Raw genomic sequence first — 19,305 nt, 5'->3', positions numbered from 1 at the left:
GCGGCTCATATATATATATATATAAAAAAAAAAAAAAAAAAAAAAGTTTTCCAGGCAAAAATTGATTCAAATAAATAGGTTTCCAGATTTGCGGTAATTAATTTTGGTCACATTACACCTTTTACCAAAAATTAAGTGAAACTTTAATTTTAAGAAAGGAAAGTTTTAATTAGTGCCTTTAGAAAAACCTGGTCTATAATATGCAAATTATGCTTGGCAAAACTGTCAAAATTAACATCTTTGAAGTCATTTATTTCCATTGGAGGAAAATAATCAATAATTACAATATTTCGCAGGTTATTATTTCTGCAAATGGAAACTTAGAGACTAACTTTGATGGATTAATATTCTCTCCTGTAAAAGATAAATTAAATCTGAATTTGAAAAACTTAACATGCGTAGCTCGCCGTTAGAATTACTTGCATGCTAACCTATTATGTTAATTTCTCTGCAAGCTTTGATAATAAACGACTAAATCTTTTATTCTGTTAAGTAATACGCCGAAAACAATTCTGTAATTTTTTTCTTGAGGGAGTAGTATAAAAATTCAAGTTTTGTACGTATTTACTAAAAACTGTTCCTTGGTCAAAATCCTTGAATATCTATTCTATCTAATTCACTTAATTGATCTAAACCAGGGGTTCTCAACCGGTGGTACGCAAAAAAGCAAAATATTTTTAATTATTAAATTCAAAAATTAAAACCTCAACATCCTAACTGAGTTTTTTCTCTAACACTCGTTAGTGGTGGAACTAAAGGTTTTCAATTTTTGTTTAGATGGTACGCATTAGTCAAAAGGTTGAAAACCGCTGATCTAAACCATGGCCTGCCGTTTATTTAAATATGCAGTTGTTTCGAAACATTCTTTCGGCTCCTGATAGAAAAGGTGTTCAGTTTTTAAAAAAATTGTATTTTTAGAAAGTAAAAAAAAATCTTTGATATGTTTGAATGATTAATAATTATACCTTCAGAGAAAGGTCTGAATTTTTACTGTTTATCCATACGGGTGATGTCAGATATTGTTTCCAAATTCACACATCTCAGCTTTCCTCTTTTTCTGTAAATTTTTAGTAAATAACTGCGAACACTGCATGCATCTAAGAGAATGAGACTGACTTTATCGCTTATCATGGCACGTGTGCGCCGTAATGCTGGAGTGGCAAATGCCTAAATCATTAAGGTTTGTAGAACTGGAGTTTCATAGCGATCGATTCTATGAGTTGCATATTGGCAAAATTATGCTCCATTATTCTACTCCATGCATTTGCAAATCGAATTGTTATTGTGTTATGGGTGTTGCAATCGTATCTCATTTTGTCCTGGCCTTCGATAAATACCTTGTAAAACAAGGAATATGTGCTTCATTTCCCAGGTGACAATTTCTTTTGTAGTTCTCAGATGAGACATGCATAATCAAATCCAAATTATATGTCTGCACAAGCACCCAGGGATGTAAAATGTGTTCACGTTAAATTCCATTCAACGGGACTTAAAGATTTGAATCTTTAAACTAAAGGAAAGCATTGTGACGTGTCACATAGTAAGTGCTCTATGTTACATATGCTAATGCAATAGAAATATGACATTAGGAATTGAGTTCATCAGAGACTAAACAGTTATTGCTATGAAAACTTATGTTTCGGCGCTGAGACTTGTAATTTAAAGTGTTGTTGTAATTGACCTAGCATTTAATTTCCAGATGTTGCTAAGTTTCAATGCTTAAGACATTATGCGCTTTATTAATTATGATATAATTTGTGGAGCTAATGTTCAAGTCTTTATACTGTCTGTCCTAAATAAAAGCATACCTAGACGGAATTTTACCATAACACTGCTTTTACTAAGGTAGATGGTTACTAAGGTAGATATTGCACTGTGGATGCATGCATAAATCTAATTGGTATACGTCAGCTAGTTTAAACACAATTCTTTTATTAAAAACACAAACTGTTTCCCCGTGTACCACAAAGTATGACATGGGCTTACAGAAGTAAGTATGAAAAACGATACAGAAAATAAGCAGTAACGAAAAATTTATGAAGGAAGGAAATGGACTAAAATGGATATATATCCAAAATGGAGGTAAACGAATGAAAGGTAATCGCAACTTTGTTATTATTTACGAAATAAATAAATACTAGATATTTGCAGGTACCCATATTTAAAATATCATAATATTTTTCACTTGAATAAACTTCTCTGAAACAAAATCAAGCGATTCGTTTGCTGTTACCACATAATCAAACAAACAAAAGGGAAAAATCAAAGGAAATGAAACCGCTCAAATAAAGGACTTTCCGAGTAAAAATGAGACAAATTTGAAATCATTTAAAATTAATGTTCCAATTCATTTAAAATTAAGGCTTGCATCAGAAAACTAATCAATTAGGATTTCATTTTATGTACACATCTAAACTGTTGCATAGTTTAAATTCTTGATATATCTTCCGAAGATTTGCTTTAGCTTTGATAGCACTGCATAAAGTCGAAGGTGAATTCTTTAATGCACTAAATTGTAATGAATGGAACTGTTTTACAAATCCCTGAGGTTTTACTCTGAAGGTACATAGCGACACAGTTGGGGAATATTGAATGGTAATACTTAATGCCATCGCTGAGATCGCGATCAGATGTGGATCAAATAGGATCTACTTTTAAATTAAATCGATTGAATACAAATTTGAGAAATGCTTTTGACGGGAATATTTTATTATTTTTGAGGGAGGGGGTACTTTGGATCATTCTTTTAAAATAAGATTTTAAGCGCAGATTTTTCTTAATTAGATTTATAATATAAATTGATATCTCCAATTTTCAATCATCTTGACGGTTAGAAATGTCCGATTTTTCGGCAAACATCCGTTTAGGTGATTTTTTAAAGTTCTTGGTTTTGTTTCCTCCGGGACCCTTTCCCAAACGTTTGACTTATATCAACATATCAGTGTCCTTCATATAGTTGTAAAACCTAAAAACCCAATAAATTATGGCTTTTTCGCGAATATTTTGGAAACAGTGAAGAAATCGGTTAAGAAAATGGTCATTTCATGACAGCTTATTTGCCTTCCCCCGAAAAAAAAAGACGCAATTGATAACAAAGCAAGTATCAGTACTTGCTAAAATCGTTGCATGACGCCGTGTTCGTTTTTAACCTCATTTAATTTTGCTTCTTTTGGGTAACATAATTATACAAGTTCAGGTTTTCTTTCTGAATATCTTTCGTTAAATGAGGTGTTATTTTATAAATAGTTCTAACATTTAACTGAAACTCCCTCTCTTTTCAAGAAAAAGAGCCATTGTTACCATGACAGCACCAAAACTTTGCTTATTTATCTTCATTAGCTGACTCTTAATTAATATATTTTACTCATTTTTATCCACTATGCTGTTCAGAATTTTAATTTTCGGTAAAAAGTACCTTCAAGAGTTTAAGTTTTCCTTTCTGTCTGTTCTAATGGAGACTGTTCTAAGCACAACTTAATCTTCAGCCAAAACTGCCATTCTTATCTTAATTTATTCTCATTTACAACCGGACAGCTCTTAGAACTCCTATTTCCCATTTTAGGGTAGGGCATGTCCCAACAAATACGCTGCGTCGACGAGATCACATTTCCTAAAACTCTATTTCACTGGAGTCCGCCATACAATTCCACCCTTCGAACGGAAATCTAATTCGGAAGTGCTCAAACTGCCGGACTGGCAGATTTCCTGACTTCTGAGGTCTATGTTCTCACCTTCTTGTCACAGTGGCACGGATGTTCTAATAAGGTTCTGATTCAATTCGGTTTGGTTTGGTGGAATGTTTTTGGAGGGAATTTGGAAAAGCCTATGCTGTAAAATGATTTCTAAGGTAGTTTGAAAGCCCGCATGTTTGTAAGACTTATGTCATAAAAATGAGTCAGATCTGCTAAAGTGCTCTATAATTATTGCAGAATAAAAGAGGCTGAAGGTGTGAGCTATCATAAATTTTAAAAGCAGATAAAATTTAAACTTAAGTGACCATAGGTTTCGTACGATAAAGGTTTTAATTTGTTGTTTTTTTTCCTAATTATTTTTAGTTATAATAATTCGAAAAATTTCTTCGAAATGGCGAATAAAGTTTTTTTTGGAGGCTTCCTAATTCTTTTCAGTGTATCGGTGTTCTAACTTTATCCTCACACTTTAATCCTCACTTTACAAGAGAGTTTACAAACTTTATCTGATAATTACTTTTCAGCCGGAAGAAGTGTCAGCTCAGAAAAGCTATTAATTTCGCTTTAGCATTTTGCCTCTATTCACTATAAACGGCAAAACACTTTTGAAATTGTTGCCACCAAATATTTTCGCCCTGTATCATATATAAATAAATTCAATAATGAAGAGTCTGCATGAATGTATCTATATTTCTCGCACTGTGATAAAAATAAGCGGTCCTAGAGCCATTAAATTTTGAATAACGTACGTCTCCACCCGAAATTTGGGCATCTGGAAGCCCAAATTCGGAATTTCGAATGTGTTTTATTATCTATTTCAAATTCTGTAAACATTTAACGAATTTTTCATTTTTTTTATGCTTCTTTTCTGTCTTTGATTTGCACTGCATGGCTATTTATGATAAAGATAATCGAATTAATGTTGATGTGGTATTTTGTTTAAAATAAAATATATGCATATTTATTTGAAGTGAACGCTTATTTATTATCTCCTCTAGAAATAAAAGTTTCTTACCATAAATTCTGGCTTTGCAACAGATTCACAACGCAGCAGAAATTTTTAAGAGAACGTTTATTTTGAATGGAACAGTCTATGAAGTTTAATTCAAATGAATCAAATGACCTCATTGCATAAAAGGTAATGCAATAAATTGTTTTTCGTTTGAGAGAAATTTTGTAATTATTATTAAAATATTTATTAATATTACTATTATTACATTGTATTAAAGTACTTGCCTGAACATAAAATAGCAAGCTTGACTACTCTAGGGTTTTATCCTAGAGCTATTTGTTAGCATAAATTTAGGTATTTTGCATAATGAAACTCGAAAGGCATACGAAACGAACGTGCGCCAAGGTATATATTGGCGAGAGAAAGTAAAGCTCGTGTGCAATGCAGTATATTTGATTTTCACTCTAGCTACTTGTACCTGGCCAAAGGTCTAATCCAGTAGTACTTTCTTCTCTTACTTATGATTCTTTAATTCTGTGCTTGAGGAAACGTACTCATTACGCCTTCAGTGCTAATGCACAACCAACAAGTGATTATGAGACTGAGAAATTGAAATTTTGTAATGTTGTAAGATTCCAGGGGCATAAAGTGTTAAAACTCTTTGTTGAAAATACTAGTTACAAAGTTTATATGAATAATTGTAACAAGTAATAATGTCTATTCTAAAAGAATCAATTTGGATAGAAAAATTAACAGATGAAAATTATTCAGTACGGAAATTTAAAATAAAACAACTTCTAATAAAAGAAGGTTTAGATGATGTTGTATTCGAAGAAAAACCGGAAACTGATACTGATATTTGGTTAAAGAATGATCGTAAAGCTAAAGCTTTAATATGCCTAAACATTTCGGATTCACAAATTATCCATGTTTTACATAGTAAATCTGCAAAAGAAGTTTGGCAGAAGTTAAAATGTGTCCATGAACGTGTAAATTTAACAAATAAGTTATTTCTTCTTAGAAAATTATATTCCATTAGATATAATGAAAGTTCTAAAATGCAGGAACATATCAAAGGAGTACTAGAATTGGCTGAAAAGCTGCGTAGTATAGGTGAAGAAATTAAAGAAAATAACTTAACAGCAATCCTACTATGTTCTTTACCAAATTCATACAACTCCTTAATAACTGCAATAGAAAGTAAATCGGAAGCTGAATTGTCGCTAGAATATGTTAAAAACAAACTAATAGATGAGTATTGTAGACGTGTGGAAACTAAGAAAGTTCAAAAGTACGATTCAGTTGCTTTAAAAAGTAAAAGCGAAAATAAACCAAAGTATGTTACACAATTTTGTACTTATTGTAAGAGAAATAACCATGCGATAAATGACTGTTTTCATTTAAAACGCAACGCTAGAACTTCCCCGAAAACAGATGTAAATAATAGTAAATTAAGAAATTATTCTCAAAATTATAAAAGTAATGCATGCCAAATAGCAAATACACAAAGTGTAGAAAACATAACAAAACTTAAAGAAAATAAGCATCTTAAAAGTATTGAAACTGAAAATTCGCAGATTCAGTTTAATCAAGTTCTAAAAGTGGAAAATAAACATGAAAACACGCAAACGCAAGAATGGGTTATCGACTCGGGAGCCTCCACTCATATGACGAGTAATAAAAATTTTTTCTCTCAGTTAAATGACTCTAATAAACAAATAGTAACTGTAGCCAATGGTGCTAAATTAAATTCTTATGGTATTGGTGAAGGTTATTTTAAAGTTCAAAACTTAATGGGTCAGGTTACGCAAATAAAATTGGAAAATGTATTGTATGTACCAGGTTTAGATAGTAATTTACTTTCTGTGCAATCTGTTACCAATAAAGGTTGCATTGTTACATTTGATAGTAATAAGTGTTACATAAAGCGTAACAATATACTCGTAGCCGACGGCAATGCTCAGCAAGGTTTATATAAATTGACCGTAAACTCAACTGACGAGAAAGCATACTTAGCTAATAATGTTTCATGTTCAAATACGAACTGTATACTAAAATGGCATCAAAGATTAGGCCACAGAAATATAGATGCCATAAAAACACTTGAGAAAAATGATTTGGCAGACGGCATTAAACTTGGCAAATGCACTCATAGTGTGGAATGTTCTACTTGTGTAAAAGCGAAACTAACTGAAACACCTTATCCCAAAACTAGTTTTAGATCTAAAAATCCACTGGATTTAGTGCACACAGATGTGTGTGGGCCAATTGAAGTCAACAGCTTAGGAGGGAAAAGATATTTCGTAACTTTCATTGATGACTATTCGCGTTATACTCAAATTTATTTTATTACTTCAAAAGATGAAGTATTCGACAAACTTAAACAGTATGTTGCATCGACAACAAATAAATTTAGAAAGAAAATAAAGGTTCTCAGATCCGACAACGGTACAGAATACTGTAACGAAAGTACTGAAAATTATTTAAAGAAACTCGGCATTTTTCACCAAACTTCGGTTCCTTATTGTCCGGCACAGAACGGCGTCGCAGAAAGGAAAAATCGCTCTTTAATAGAAATGACAAAAGCCTTGCTAATAAACTCTAAATTACCGAAAGGATTCTGGGCTGAAGCAGCAGCTACTGCTGCATATCTTCAAAATAGGTTACCAACTAAAGCCACAGATAGAACACCATATGAATTGTGGAATGGTAGAAAACCAAACTTAAGTCACTTACGAGTATTTGGCTGTACAGTATTTTATTATGTGAACAAACAAAAACGGCGTAAATTCGACAACAGAGCTGAAGAAGGAATATTCGTAGGATACGATTTACGAAGTAAGGGATACAGGATTTATGTAGGTGGAAGAAAAATAATAGTAAGTAGAACTGTTAAATTTTCAGAAACTCGTCTTTACCTGACAAACTTGCAGAAAATAATGCTGAAGATTTAGAATTAATTCACTTCAATAACTCGCAAGATGATGAAGAAAATAATGAAGAAACATCTCTTGGCGATGATTTTACAGAAGATTCAAAAAGTTCCGAAGAGTTAATTAAATGTGAAGAAAATGTAGAAAGAAGGGTTTCTAGCAGATCAACCAAAGGGGTCCCACCGGAAAGATTCTCTTATAAAGCAGAAGACGAAGAATCAATCTTACTTAAAATTAAAGATCCAGAAAGCTTTGAAGAAATTCTAAACTTACCAAAACGTGAACAAGAAGCTTGGATCAAGGCTATGCAAGAAGAAATACATTCTCTAAAAGAAAATGAAACCTATAAACTTACAGAATTACCACCAGGAAAACATGCAGTAGGCAGCAAATGGGTGTTTAAGACAAAATATGATGAAACTGGTAAAAATATAAAATACAAAGCACGCTTAGTAGCCAAAGGATTTACTCAAAAATACGGCAGTGATTATGATGAAACTTTTTCACCAGTAGTGAAACACACTACGATAAGAGTTTTCTTAGCATGGGCAGCGTATAATAATGCCAAGGTACATCAACTAGATGTTAAAACAGCTTTTTTGTACGGCAACTTAAATGAAGAAATATATATGGAACAACCAGAAGGATTCGTGGTTCCGGAAGAAAGACATAAAGTTTGTAAATTACAGAAATCGATTTATGGTCTCAAACAAGCAGCTAGGTGCTGGAATGCAGAAATTGAAAATACACTGAAGAATCTGGGGTTCAGTCAAAGCAAAGCAGATCCATGTCTTTTCACAAAAGTGGTTCGTGATAAAAGAATTAATTTAATAGTGTATGTTGATGACATCCTAATAAGTTCTACAGAAGAAGGAATAATTCTTCAAACAATGATTTAAAGAAACGTTACCAAATAACGCATCTTGGTGAAGCTAAATATTTCTTAGGCATGGAAATAAATCGCAAGGAAGATGGAAGTTATCTCTTATCACAGAAAAATAAAATAAATCAACTTGTCGAGCAATTTCAACTTGAAGAAGCGAAACCCGCCAGCACACCAATGGAAACAAACTATTATAACCTAAACAAGGAAGAAAATCTCCTAACTTCAAATGATAAATTTCGCCAAGCTATTGGAAGTCTCTTGTATATATCGTCTATCACAAGACCAGATATCGCAGCTTCGACTCACATACTCAGCAGAAGGTGTAATAATCCACGTCAAAAGGACTGGAATGCTGTTAAAAGAATCATTAGATACTTAAACACGACAAAGAACCTATCCTTACAAATTTCGTCGAGTGAAGAACCTAATATTACAGTTTATTCAGATGATGATTGGGGACAAGATATTGAAGATAGAAAATCTACATCAGGAAGTGTTATTTTATTAGGAAGGAACTGTATTTCATGGTTTTCAAGAAAACAAACTTGTGTTTCTTTATCCTCAGCAGAAGCTGAATATGTTGCACTATCGCAAGCTACGCAAGAACTATTATGGCTATTAAAATTAACAGAAGATTTCAACCTACCCCAAACTCTACCGATAAAGGTATTTGAAGATAATCAGTCTACTATAAGACTTGTAGAATCTGAAAAATTCAGTTCACGCACTAAACATATTGATACAAAAGTTCATTATATACGCGACTTGAATAACAAAGGAATAGTAAAACTTGCTTATCTTTCAACAGAGCAAATGATTGCTGATATTATGACAAAACCAATTCCTAAAGCTAAATTTCAGTTTTGCAGGAATGAATTACAATTGGTATGAGTTTCATTAGCAAAACAGGGGCAATGTTAGCATAAATTTAGGTATTTTGCATAATGAAACTCGAAAGGCATACGAAACGAACGTGCGCCAAGGTATATATTGGCGAGAGAAAGTAAAGCTCGTGTGCAATGCAGTATATTTGATTTTCACCCTAGCTACTTGTACCTGGCCAAAGGTCTAATCCAGTAGTACTTTCTTCTCTTTCAGGTACTACGTCAAAGTATATTCCTGTTTATTTTTCTTATTGCCTAATATAGGTAAGCCTGATGATATTTAGTACTGATGTTGATTCTCTGTAAGTTATTCTTTTCAATACTTCAGAATTTTAATGTACGTGAACATTATTACTTTTGTTATGCTTAAGTTAAGCAAAATTGTCCTATTAAAATAAAGATTTCGTAGTTAATCTTTTGACTTATGATTCTTTAATTCTGTGCTTGAGGAAACGTACTCATTACGCCTTCAGTGCTAATGCACAACCAACACTATTAGATGATTACATATCTCTTAGCCTGATTTGTTGAACACGTTTGAAAATTTGTTTTTAGGTAAGACTAATATATATTTTTATTTCATTTTAAAAATTCAGAGTCAAACGATGAGAAAGGCATTTTTAAGGGAGAGGCGGAACTATCTTCCATTTGGGTCAATATATCGTTTAAAAACAAGAAGACGTACTTTCGTACACATAATACTGAGGAAAGTATGAAAACAATTGACCATCAATAACATTATTATAGAAAGCTGCGAAATACTATTTAAAAAGCATGACAAGGAAAGGTTTAATATTATTGTTCCTTCGTTTGGAGATTCTAAAATTGAATTTTGATTGAAAATTTTGAGTAATTTTGATTGGAAACGAGCAATAAAATATCTAGACTGTACAAAAGAATTATTCTTAACTTGCAAAAACAAACTCACAAAAATCTGTGTCTTTAGCTGTCTTTAATCTAATTTAGTTGCAAGAAAGACATTAGAAGCATAAAATTAAACTTCTCTCTTGCAGTGTTTACTCATCATTATTTAATTTATTTTGAGCGGCCGTAAATAACAATTCCACGGATCTTCCACTGCCGAAGAAATGGTATCCTAAACAAACCTGCTAATTAGCTGGGATACATTCCATCTGTCTTGTACCTAGTAATTTAACGTTCGAAGTCAATACATATCCGGGAAATCTCAATGGATTACGCTTGGTCACGTGAACGGAGTATTCGACCAATCACTGAAGTATTCATTTGCCAGCCATGAAGTCGTCTAGGTTATATTTTTCCTTTGGGAAAACTGAAATAATAAACTAACAAACCAGCAAGGAAAAATCACTTACTGCACCAAATCGATGGCATTCGAAGTACCTCGGTGGAAGTGGGTTAACTCCGCAGATGCAGTTTCGGAGATGCTGAGGAGATTTAACTTATTCTTTCGTGGGCAGTTAAAGTAACAGTCTAATTGCAAGACGGGGCTCAAACGATTCTGTTCATAGCGCATATATATATATATATATAGATATAGATATATGTAATGCGGTGCGTTATAAACATATTTTTGTTAATATATTGCAGAAATGTTTATGTATATTATAAACTACATATATTATAAATTATATAATTTAGATGAGTTAATAATTACAATTGAAATTTTGTTAAAAAATTAAACCTCTGACTAAAACATAAAACAATAATATAAATTATTAAAAATGACATAAGACTTTATTCCTTAACTAATTAGGCAACGCATAGTTTTGCTTTCAAAGGTAAATTAAGGGTTTTACACCGTTTGAACAGCAAAACTTTTCAAAACGAGTCATTGATCATCTTCAACTGCGTGGATTACATAAGATTAAAGAACACGTAACTTGCGAAGCACTGAATCTTGCTAGCCTTCATAATGTAAATAAATTGTTGATATGATTGTAGGATTCCTCACTTTTATCTCGTTAAATGTAAGGTTGAGGAACCTAGTGAACTATTAAACCAACAATCGCTTAAGTCCAAGAACAGAAACTTAAACTCAAGAAGCGTTAGTTACCCTTTATTCACTCCAAATAAAGATTTACAGTCTGCCCCTTTCTCGGGGAGTACAACAGTCTCCACGTGGACTTAAACTCAAAATGTAAGAATTAAGAACTAACTAATGATTAAATAAACAGATTTAGCCGAAGTTAACACAATTTTAAAGTAGCTGACCCGTTATATTAACTTGGCCATCGAAGCTAGCAAAAGGCACATAATCCAGCGGGTCGTAGTAAAAGTTAGAGACGTAGTCAAAAGGCAAACGCGTGCTATTCAGGAAACCTATCTCTCCCTGGCGAAGTCAGCGGAACTTTGACTTGAATACTTTCTACTTCTCATTTGCATTTAATTCGATTCTAAAAACTCGTTCCAGTAAGAAATTGTAACCTGAAGCTAGAAGAGATAGGAAAGGTGAACTAAATTAAAATAACTGTTATAAAATTAGAATATATCTTAGATGTTTTTAATAAATTATGCAGTTTGAAAGCAGTCAGTATGTTAGAGTATATTTAAATTTTTTGGATCAGGAAAGGTGAGATAATTTGCTATGCCTTTACGGGATTCGAAATTGGAACCTCCCTACTGCCAGCCGGGCGTGCTTTCCAATTAATTACACAACAAAGGAGCGGCAACGAGGGATAAAACATTTTATATTTTCCCCTCCAATTACCCTTAAGGGTACAATGGTGAGGAGATGACACAATCGTCAGATCCTGGTGGTGAGGAACTGTCGTCAAGAATATCATTTAAGATCAGACGTCACTTTACGTCTATGGAAAGTGAGATAACCCGCTGTTCACTCATCGATAATCGAACTCTGGGCCGCCTGATTGCCAACCGGATGTGCTTTTCGATTATCCCACGAAGGGAAAGACACGTGGTAAGGAGGCAGGAAACTTCTTATAAGTGCTCTTCTTAAAAATTTAATTACTGCTTTTAGTTAGATAGGAAAAAAAAAGGTGACCCTTCCCCAAATTGCTGTTTTACAAAACATTGCGTTCCCCAAATTACTGTGTCACAAACTGTCAAACCATACATTCACATATGACCAAAGGTGAGAGGCTTCGATGCCCCTTAATGTTATTTTAGTAAGTCTACATATTTGTTCTGAGGTTATCTCTGGAAGGTCGTAAATTGGGCTGTAAATCTTCTCAGAATCTCCGCATTTAAAGATGTTCTGGTGATATACTAGATGTGGCATTAAACAATCGAGAAACTGAGTTAAGGATATTTTCCGGGATATCCTGCGTATCTGATAAGTAAAAACTAGACCCTTTATACCTTCTCTATATACCTGTACACTGATAAGGGGACCAAGCGAGGATCTTCTGAAATACACTAAATTGGATGTGACATTAAGCACTTGGAAGGATGTGTATCAAAGTTAACGGCATATTATTCGGTATCCTGATGATTTGATAACTAGGATTTTACATCCTATCTGCATTCCTTTCTACTGTGCCTCTTATACTGAAGGACCTATCATATGTACCTTAGAGATATACTGGAATGTGAAATTAAGCATTCGAGAGGATGCGTTTTGGTATACTGAGATACGCTAAGGATTTATGCACTGAGCCAGCGATCCACATCATAGCAATTTCCTGAAAGTCTTTAGCTACTCATTCGCTATACACGAATCGATCTAAATTATTCCCTACCGATGATCAATGACTTTAAACCTCACTGGCGTCCTTTGTTTTAATTTAGATATTAGAAATATTTTTAGCGATGCCTTTCCAAATTATTTGGACTCGTACTTTACATTTCTTCTAATGTTACGTTGCTATGTATTTTTTAATCTACACGATTTGATAATATCGTCGCGTTAAAGATAACATATTTAATTTTATCTTTTACATGGGCCCTCAAATAACCATTTCTCCGAGTATTGCCATTTAACAAATTTGAGATCTTTGATTTTTTCTAGTTTAATATGCCTGTAGGTGCTAAAACTGAACGATTTAAAAGCGATATGTGAATTTCGTAGTGTAACGTTCCCTTTCTCTGAAGACCACTTGGTCACCCACCCTAAAAGAAGGGACAGAGAACCCTCTTCTCGCCTCGGCCGGAAGACGGGAGTGGACTTTCCCCCCTGGTGGCAGGTGGGAGTGAGGAGATTGAGATGTGAAAGAGAAAAGAGCGGACGCTAGTTTGCGAGCTCTACTGTAATGAAAATGTATTTGAAAGTTTTTCTAAAATGTAATCTGTACATAGTTGTATATATAAGTAAATATTTAGCCTAGAACAGGTTTTTTTTTTTTTTTTTTTTTTTTTTTTGGGTGAAGATACGACTATGGTACAGTAGTAATTTATTGTTCCATACCCATGCCCATACTCTTCAGTTATCTGTTTAAATACGATGAACTGTCCTAGATCAGTGATCATCGGCCATAGGTCACTGGACCTGATGTTCACATTCCTTTAGTTTCAGTTTAATAATTTATCTTACAGATATGATTTTGAATAAATGGAAAAGTGTCTGATATTTTGAATCTCGGTACGTAATCTTTAGGTTATATTAATAACGCTTAGTTCTCAAAATTGTACACTTTATAATGTCAACACTTTCACCTCTATATAAGCAAACCAGTTAAATTTCCATTTTAACAAGAACAAGCATGTGAAGAATTCTCTCATGTATTTCAGTATATAACAGTGATATTTTGCAACACCAAATGAGTATCGCGACCCATAGTTTGAATACCACTGTGCTAGAGTATGACCAAAGACAAAAACTAGACGGTTCCATACCTTTTCAAAGCATGATTTTCATATATCCGTCAAGGCTATCATGTACAATAAAATCGCTCGCATAATCAGTTAGAAGAAACATGTTGTCCGATAAGTCTGTCATTATATATTTTTAGTGACTAACTGGAAAGGAAAAGAGCTTACACTCTAAATATGCGGAGAGCTGAAAGTCCTCTCGAGACGTTGTGGTAAAGGAAGACGGGTGGAAGACCCTCGAACCCGTCCCCACGGGGTGCTGTCCATCAAAATTGGTGAACTGAGCGAAATCGTACTATCATCTGTACGGTGCTCAAGGCTCTTGCCAACGACAAGTGCAGTTTTTCTCTCCTCGCCATCTGAATTTCGTAGGCTCGTTTTGATGTTATTGTCAGACAAGTGAGATAAGTCACAACAATAAAACAACAAAAATACATTTTCATTCGCTGTTTAGCTAAGCCCAATTTCTTTGTGTTACATTTCTGAGAATGTCACTAATTACTTCATGTAATCCATGTGTAAAGTGCTGGACATATTTATCTTTGTTCGTGTATTCGTTTCTCTGTACACGCAAAAATATAGCTCATTCCTAAGATTTGGACATATATTTAGTCATCCAAAGTGTAGCAAAAAGGAATATTTTGGCAAAGCCCTTATTAGATTATGCAAGTAGTACCACTTCATAAGGAATTTAAATTCCTGTTGTTGTTACGCTTGTTAGTAATTAATGACTGATGTAATCCATGGACAAATTGCTTGTTTCGAATTGAGCGCTTCGCACCTACTGACTTATTGTGAAATTCGAAGCTTCTTTATTTTGAGACTTCAAAAGTTCTTGAAAGAGTCTTTGAATTTCTTTGATTAAACACGCCATTTATTCAGTCCATCGTTCTTCGGAACAATCACCATTTTTCTCCACTTGTTAATTTTAAAGGCAGTGCTCTAATTTGTACTTCTAAAGCCTTCTTCCAAGTTTAACGTCATTTTGTTTCTTTTCTTCTGCAAAGGAGAAAGGATCTATTTCAAATTTGAAACTTTACAAAGTATTTTCTATTTGTAATTAGGAGCTTATTCAAAGATATGTAAAAGTGCTATCAGATCATATATATATGCTGGTTTTTGTATTTAATTGTTAAAATCTTTTTTTTTTCTATTTAGTAGAAACATAGGATGAAAGGCAATGAGGAAGAATTATATTGTAGTTTTGGCATCCTGAAAATTCAAATTTCATATTATATTATTCCATGTCATAATTTCATAATTTTTATTACAAGGAGACATTTCTGACGCCTAAAGTATGCATATTAATACATATTTGTACCGGGTATTTTGCCGGGTATGATAGCATCTTCCGGCGCATACTTTCGTGTTGTAAGTGGCTATGACGTCTAGTTAGCAATCTGAAGACCAGCAATTCAAATTCTGGCAAAGGCACAATTAATTGCTCCCATACTCATTTGGTAGTCTTTTTGGGGGGGTGGCAAGGGGGTTCTTCCCAACTCCTGTATGAAGGGGAGGGTTAATAAGAAAAATTACTGCATTTCTCAATGTGCGATCTGTGGTACAAGCAGATATCATGTCTTAGTTGAAAGATCTGGTGTTCGAATCCGACCAGAGAACATTCGGTTTCTCATTCTCTGGTTTTGAAAAAAATACAATTTTCTGCAGTGATACCCGAACTAAAAATGCGGTGGACAATAACTCGTTATCAACTAGATTTGGTTGACTGAGTTTCACACTACTTCCCCACTCCAGTCACTAAAAACACTACATGGTTCAAATCTCGTTGAAGGCCCCTCTGATTTATCTCATTCTCTGTCTGCAAAAAACTTAATATTCTCTACAGCCTCAGATTACTTTTTTTAGTTTCTCATGCACTAGAGTTTTAAACAACACTAAGTTCAGATTTATATGATCTATGACTGTAATTTGATATGCTAATATTTAAGCTATTTATTCCGTGATAAAGGGTAAGGCAGCAAATTCATAACTGACTTAATCAAACTCATACTTTTTTAATACTGTCGTTAATTTCATAGTGATTTATTTTGCGTAATATTTTATATAGTATTTGCTTTGTCACCTTTATCTCGTTTGCTGACAAATAAAATGCGCTAAGACTTGCTCTTAATAACAGAATTTTAAATCAAGTATCCTAGAAAATCACATATGGAATAAAACAGAATAACCAAGATTTTCTTTATATTTTCAGCTCTTTCACTGAAAACGATTTACATATGTGTCGCCTTCGTATTTTAATTATTATTTTATTTTTTAATTAAACTAGAAGCGACTGAATTAAAATAAAATCTAGAATGAAATATAAAATACAGTAACAATAGTAAACATTCATGGATTATTTTTGCTTGCATATTCAGGTAAAGCTCATAATTCTTTTAGCTTTAAACTGTCATAATTTGGAAATTATGTTTTAGTATTTTAGTTGCAACCGAAAAAATATTTATATATATTTTTAACAAAACATGTAGTTTTCTATCTGCGGCATTAAAACTGAAATGGACTGCGGATTTGTATGTTTCTTAACTTTTGATTCTGGATAAAGTTAGGATGTAATATAATACTTTTCTTTCAGTAGCTTTTCTTAGAATTGGAGAAAAAATGAAGGACTTTTATGTTATTCGTCATATTAAAGCATAATTAGTTTTTAATTATCTACTTTAAGAGAGCCTTTAAAATAACTTTAAATCATTTATGTAACAAAAATATGATAATAATTGTTCAAGTCAATGACAAAAGCTCACACAAAATCAGTATTCAGGAAAAATATAGGGAAATGGAAAAAAAGAATGGCTATTACATAATGCAATAAACGCTGAAATAAATCGCAAAAGATAAAGAGAAATTTTTTTATTTAATTTTTGGTAAGAATATATTTAAGTTTTCATCGACAGACGATTCTATATCATTTAAGAGTTATAATTACACTTAGAATATTGCTAGGAACATTTCTTATAACGAAAAAATTAGTTGCTGCAAATAACAAAAGTAATAATTCAGTGTATCCACCAGCAAAAGAAGACATTCAATACCGTTTCTCCTATTTTTTGCTCCTGTAAATTTAGTACAATACCCTTTTTCGGCGAAATTTTGAGTTAAATATTTTCCCTCCTTCCAAATTCCTTTAAATTCTTTTTTCCCTCAAATCGCATTTCGTAATTTCGACCAAGAATTTAATCATTTATGAAATTTTTAGACATTTTGAGTACCTTATACGAATTAGGGCTTCGATCGGAGTTCGAACCTGAATCTTCCTTTTCGCCCCGACATGCTAGTGGGTTACGAAACTCAGGGACCAGTTTAATGATTCCAGCAGATCAGATCTAGATCTACTATCAGATCGATATCTCCCTTGAATTTATGTTTGGAAACGAATGTTATCTAATTAACTGATTCACATTTTTGTCTTCAGTTCGAATGATGTGTGCGCCAGTTGTGTAATATGCGCGTTGTTCTGACTTATCTCATTTGTTTGACAATAACATCTAAACGAGCCCATGAAATTCAACGTGGTAAGAAGTGCAAGATCGCGTCTGTCGTTGGCATGAGCCTTGAGCCCCATACAGGTGACGGTTCCGCCCCCGGTATCCCACAAATCTCTCGAAAGGACATTCGTCTCGCCGCATATTTAGAGTGCCCCCATGCCACACAAACAGTATACGATTACAGACATCTGTGCCTTCTCCGGAATGCAAACCCGGCCTTCGGTACGGCGCTCAGAGTCTCTAACCGCTGTCTCGCTTGGGCGGCCAGTTATGTAATGTCTGTGAAGGGATTTCTTTCCTTTGCAAATACTTTTGCTTAATTGTTAGGCATTCTAACGATCAATTTTGACGGCGCTCAGAATCTGTCTGTCAGTAAACAGCTATCGAGTCATCAAAGCCAGTGAGCAATTGCTCTTGATATTTCCTGAATGTTACTCAACCGCTAGACGTTGCCTTTACTGATAAAGATAATTCTAACTAATTTCTATTATTTTACTGAAATCGATTTTTCTCTAAGTTGAGAACAGGTAGGATTATTTTTCCTTACTTATATTAATTTTTGAAAATCTCTAGTCGCCTGTAAAGGAAACTCTATTTGAGAAACACTGGTTAACTGCTGTTAACCAGTGTTTCTCAAATTCTTCTGTTGCGAATTTTGTTGTGAATTATTTAAAGAAGTTTCACCATTTTGGTCAAACATCAAAAGATTTTTTTTTCAAACTTACAAAATTTGAAAACATTTCTGGCTTCCGACACATGTTCAAGCGAAGATCTTTAAAGCGCGAGGACTGGAGGGACGATTTCTCACTGGATAATTATTTGGTAGTGTAGCAAAGCAAAGAGGTTACAGTCTTAAACTTCCCCTAACGGGAACGTTTCAAAGAATTCTTTTCTTAAGAATAAAAGAATTCATTAAATGAATCAGTTTTTTGGGAATATATTATTTTGTTCTTAAACTTACTTGAATTAATACCACATGCAGTCAACCTTTCATTAGATAAAGCAGATCTTTTGTCTCGCACATGCAGCTCAAAAAGTCCCTTTTATTTAGAGGAGTGATTTCTTTCAGAAATGTTCTGTTTAAATGATTCGTCAACAGACCGGTGATGAAACTTTCTTTTCCGTTTTCGTTTCGATGATTTTGTTCTCCTTTGAGTTTTTTCCTCAATTAAGTGCCCTTTTACAAACGAAGCTTCAGTTTGGTTTTCATTTCATAAGGAAAAGATTTTTAGAATTATTTTGATTAGACTCTTTTTGATTTTCCTTTTCTTTTTTTTTCTTTCAACTACTACTGTCAGTTTTGGGTCTTCAGTCAGTTTCGTATCTTCTGTTATCAGGTTCTGTGTTCCTCCTTACTTGCTTAGGGAACATTAACTGTCCTGACTCGTAACAGGGAGCTTACTAAAGCTATGTTCAATAAATTTGGGAAGTAGACAATACACACAGGAAGGGTATACGAAAACCTTTATTTTTCTCTCTTTACAATGATTTCCGGACTTCGGAATACAGAGACCAACTACTTGTGGTCTGAACGTAAGAATATAAAAATATTAACTAAACTTTAACTAAACTAACTTTGGATTAATCAAACAAGTGTTGTTGATTCAAACTCTAAGATTGGCCGTATATTAACAAAAAGCCGTATGTAGTACAGAGAACTGCTAACACTACGATAGGTTTAAAATCAAGAGGATTAAACGTCTGGCCTT

At 33.5% G+C, this 19,305-nt stretch overlaps 1 protein-coding gene across 5 annotated transcripts in view; it reads left to right on the top strand.

The window, feature by feature from the left end:
* LOC118186486 (uncharacterized) overlaps positions 1–19,305 on the top strand; it is a 299,034-nt gene that overhangs the window by 181,579 nt on the left and 98,150 nt on the right. The window contains exon 1 of one of the 5 annotated variants that reach the window (XM_085822587.1): positions 4,688–4,827. The exons of the other annotated variants lie outside the window; for them this stretch is intronic. The gene's annotated coding sequence lies outside the window, so the exon portion shown is untranslated. Of the gene's footprint in view, positions 1–4,687; positions 4,828–19,305 lie in introns of those variants that run through there. 5 annotated transcript variants of the gene reach the window in all.

This window comes from Stegodyphus dumicola, chromosome 8 (genome assembly GCF_044657685.1).
Source record: "Stegodyphus dumicola isolate Sdum_Otavi_A_Nest chromosome 8, ASM4465768v1".
NCBI classification, from domain to species: Eukaryota; Metazoa; Arthropoda; class Arachnida; order Araneae; family Eresidae; genus Stegodyphus; species Stegodyphus dumicola.
Note: the sequence above shows the minus strand (reverse complement) of the source record. Positions and strands in the feature narration are given on the sequence as shown.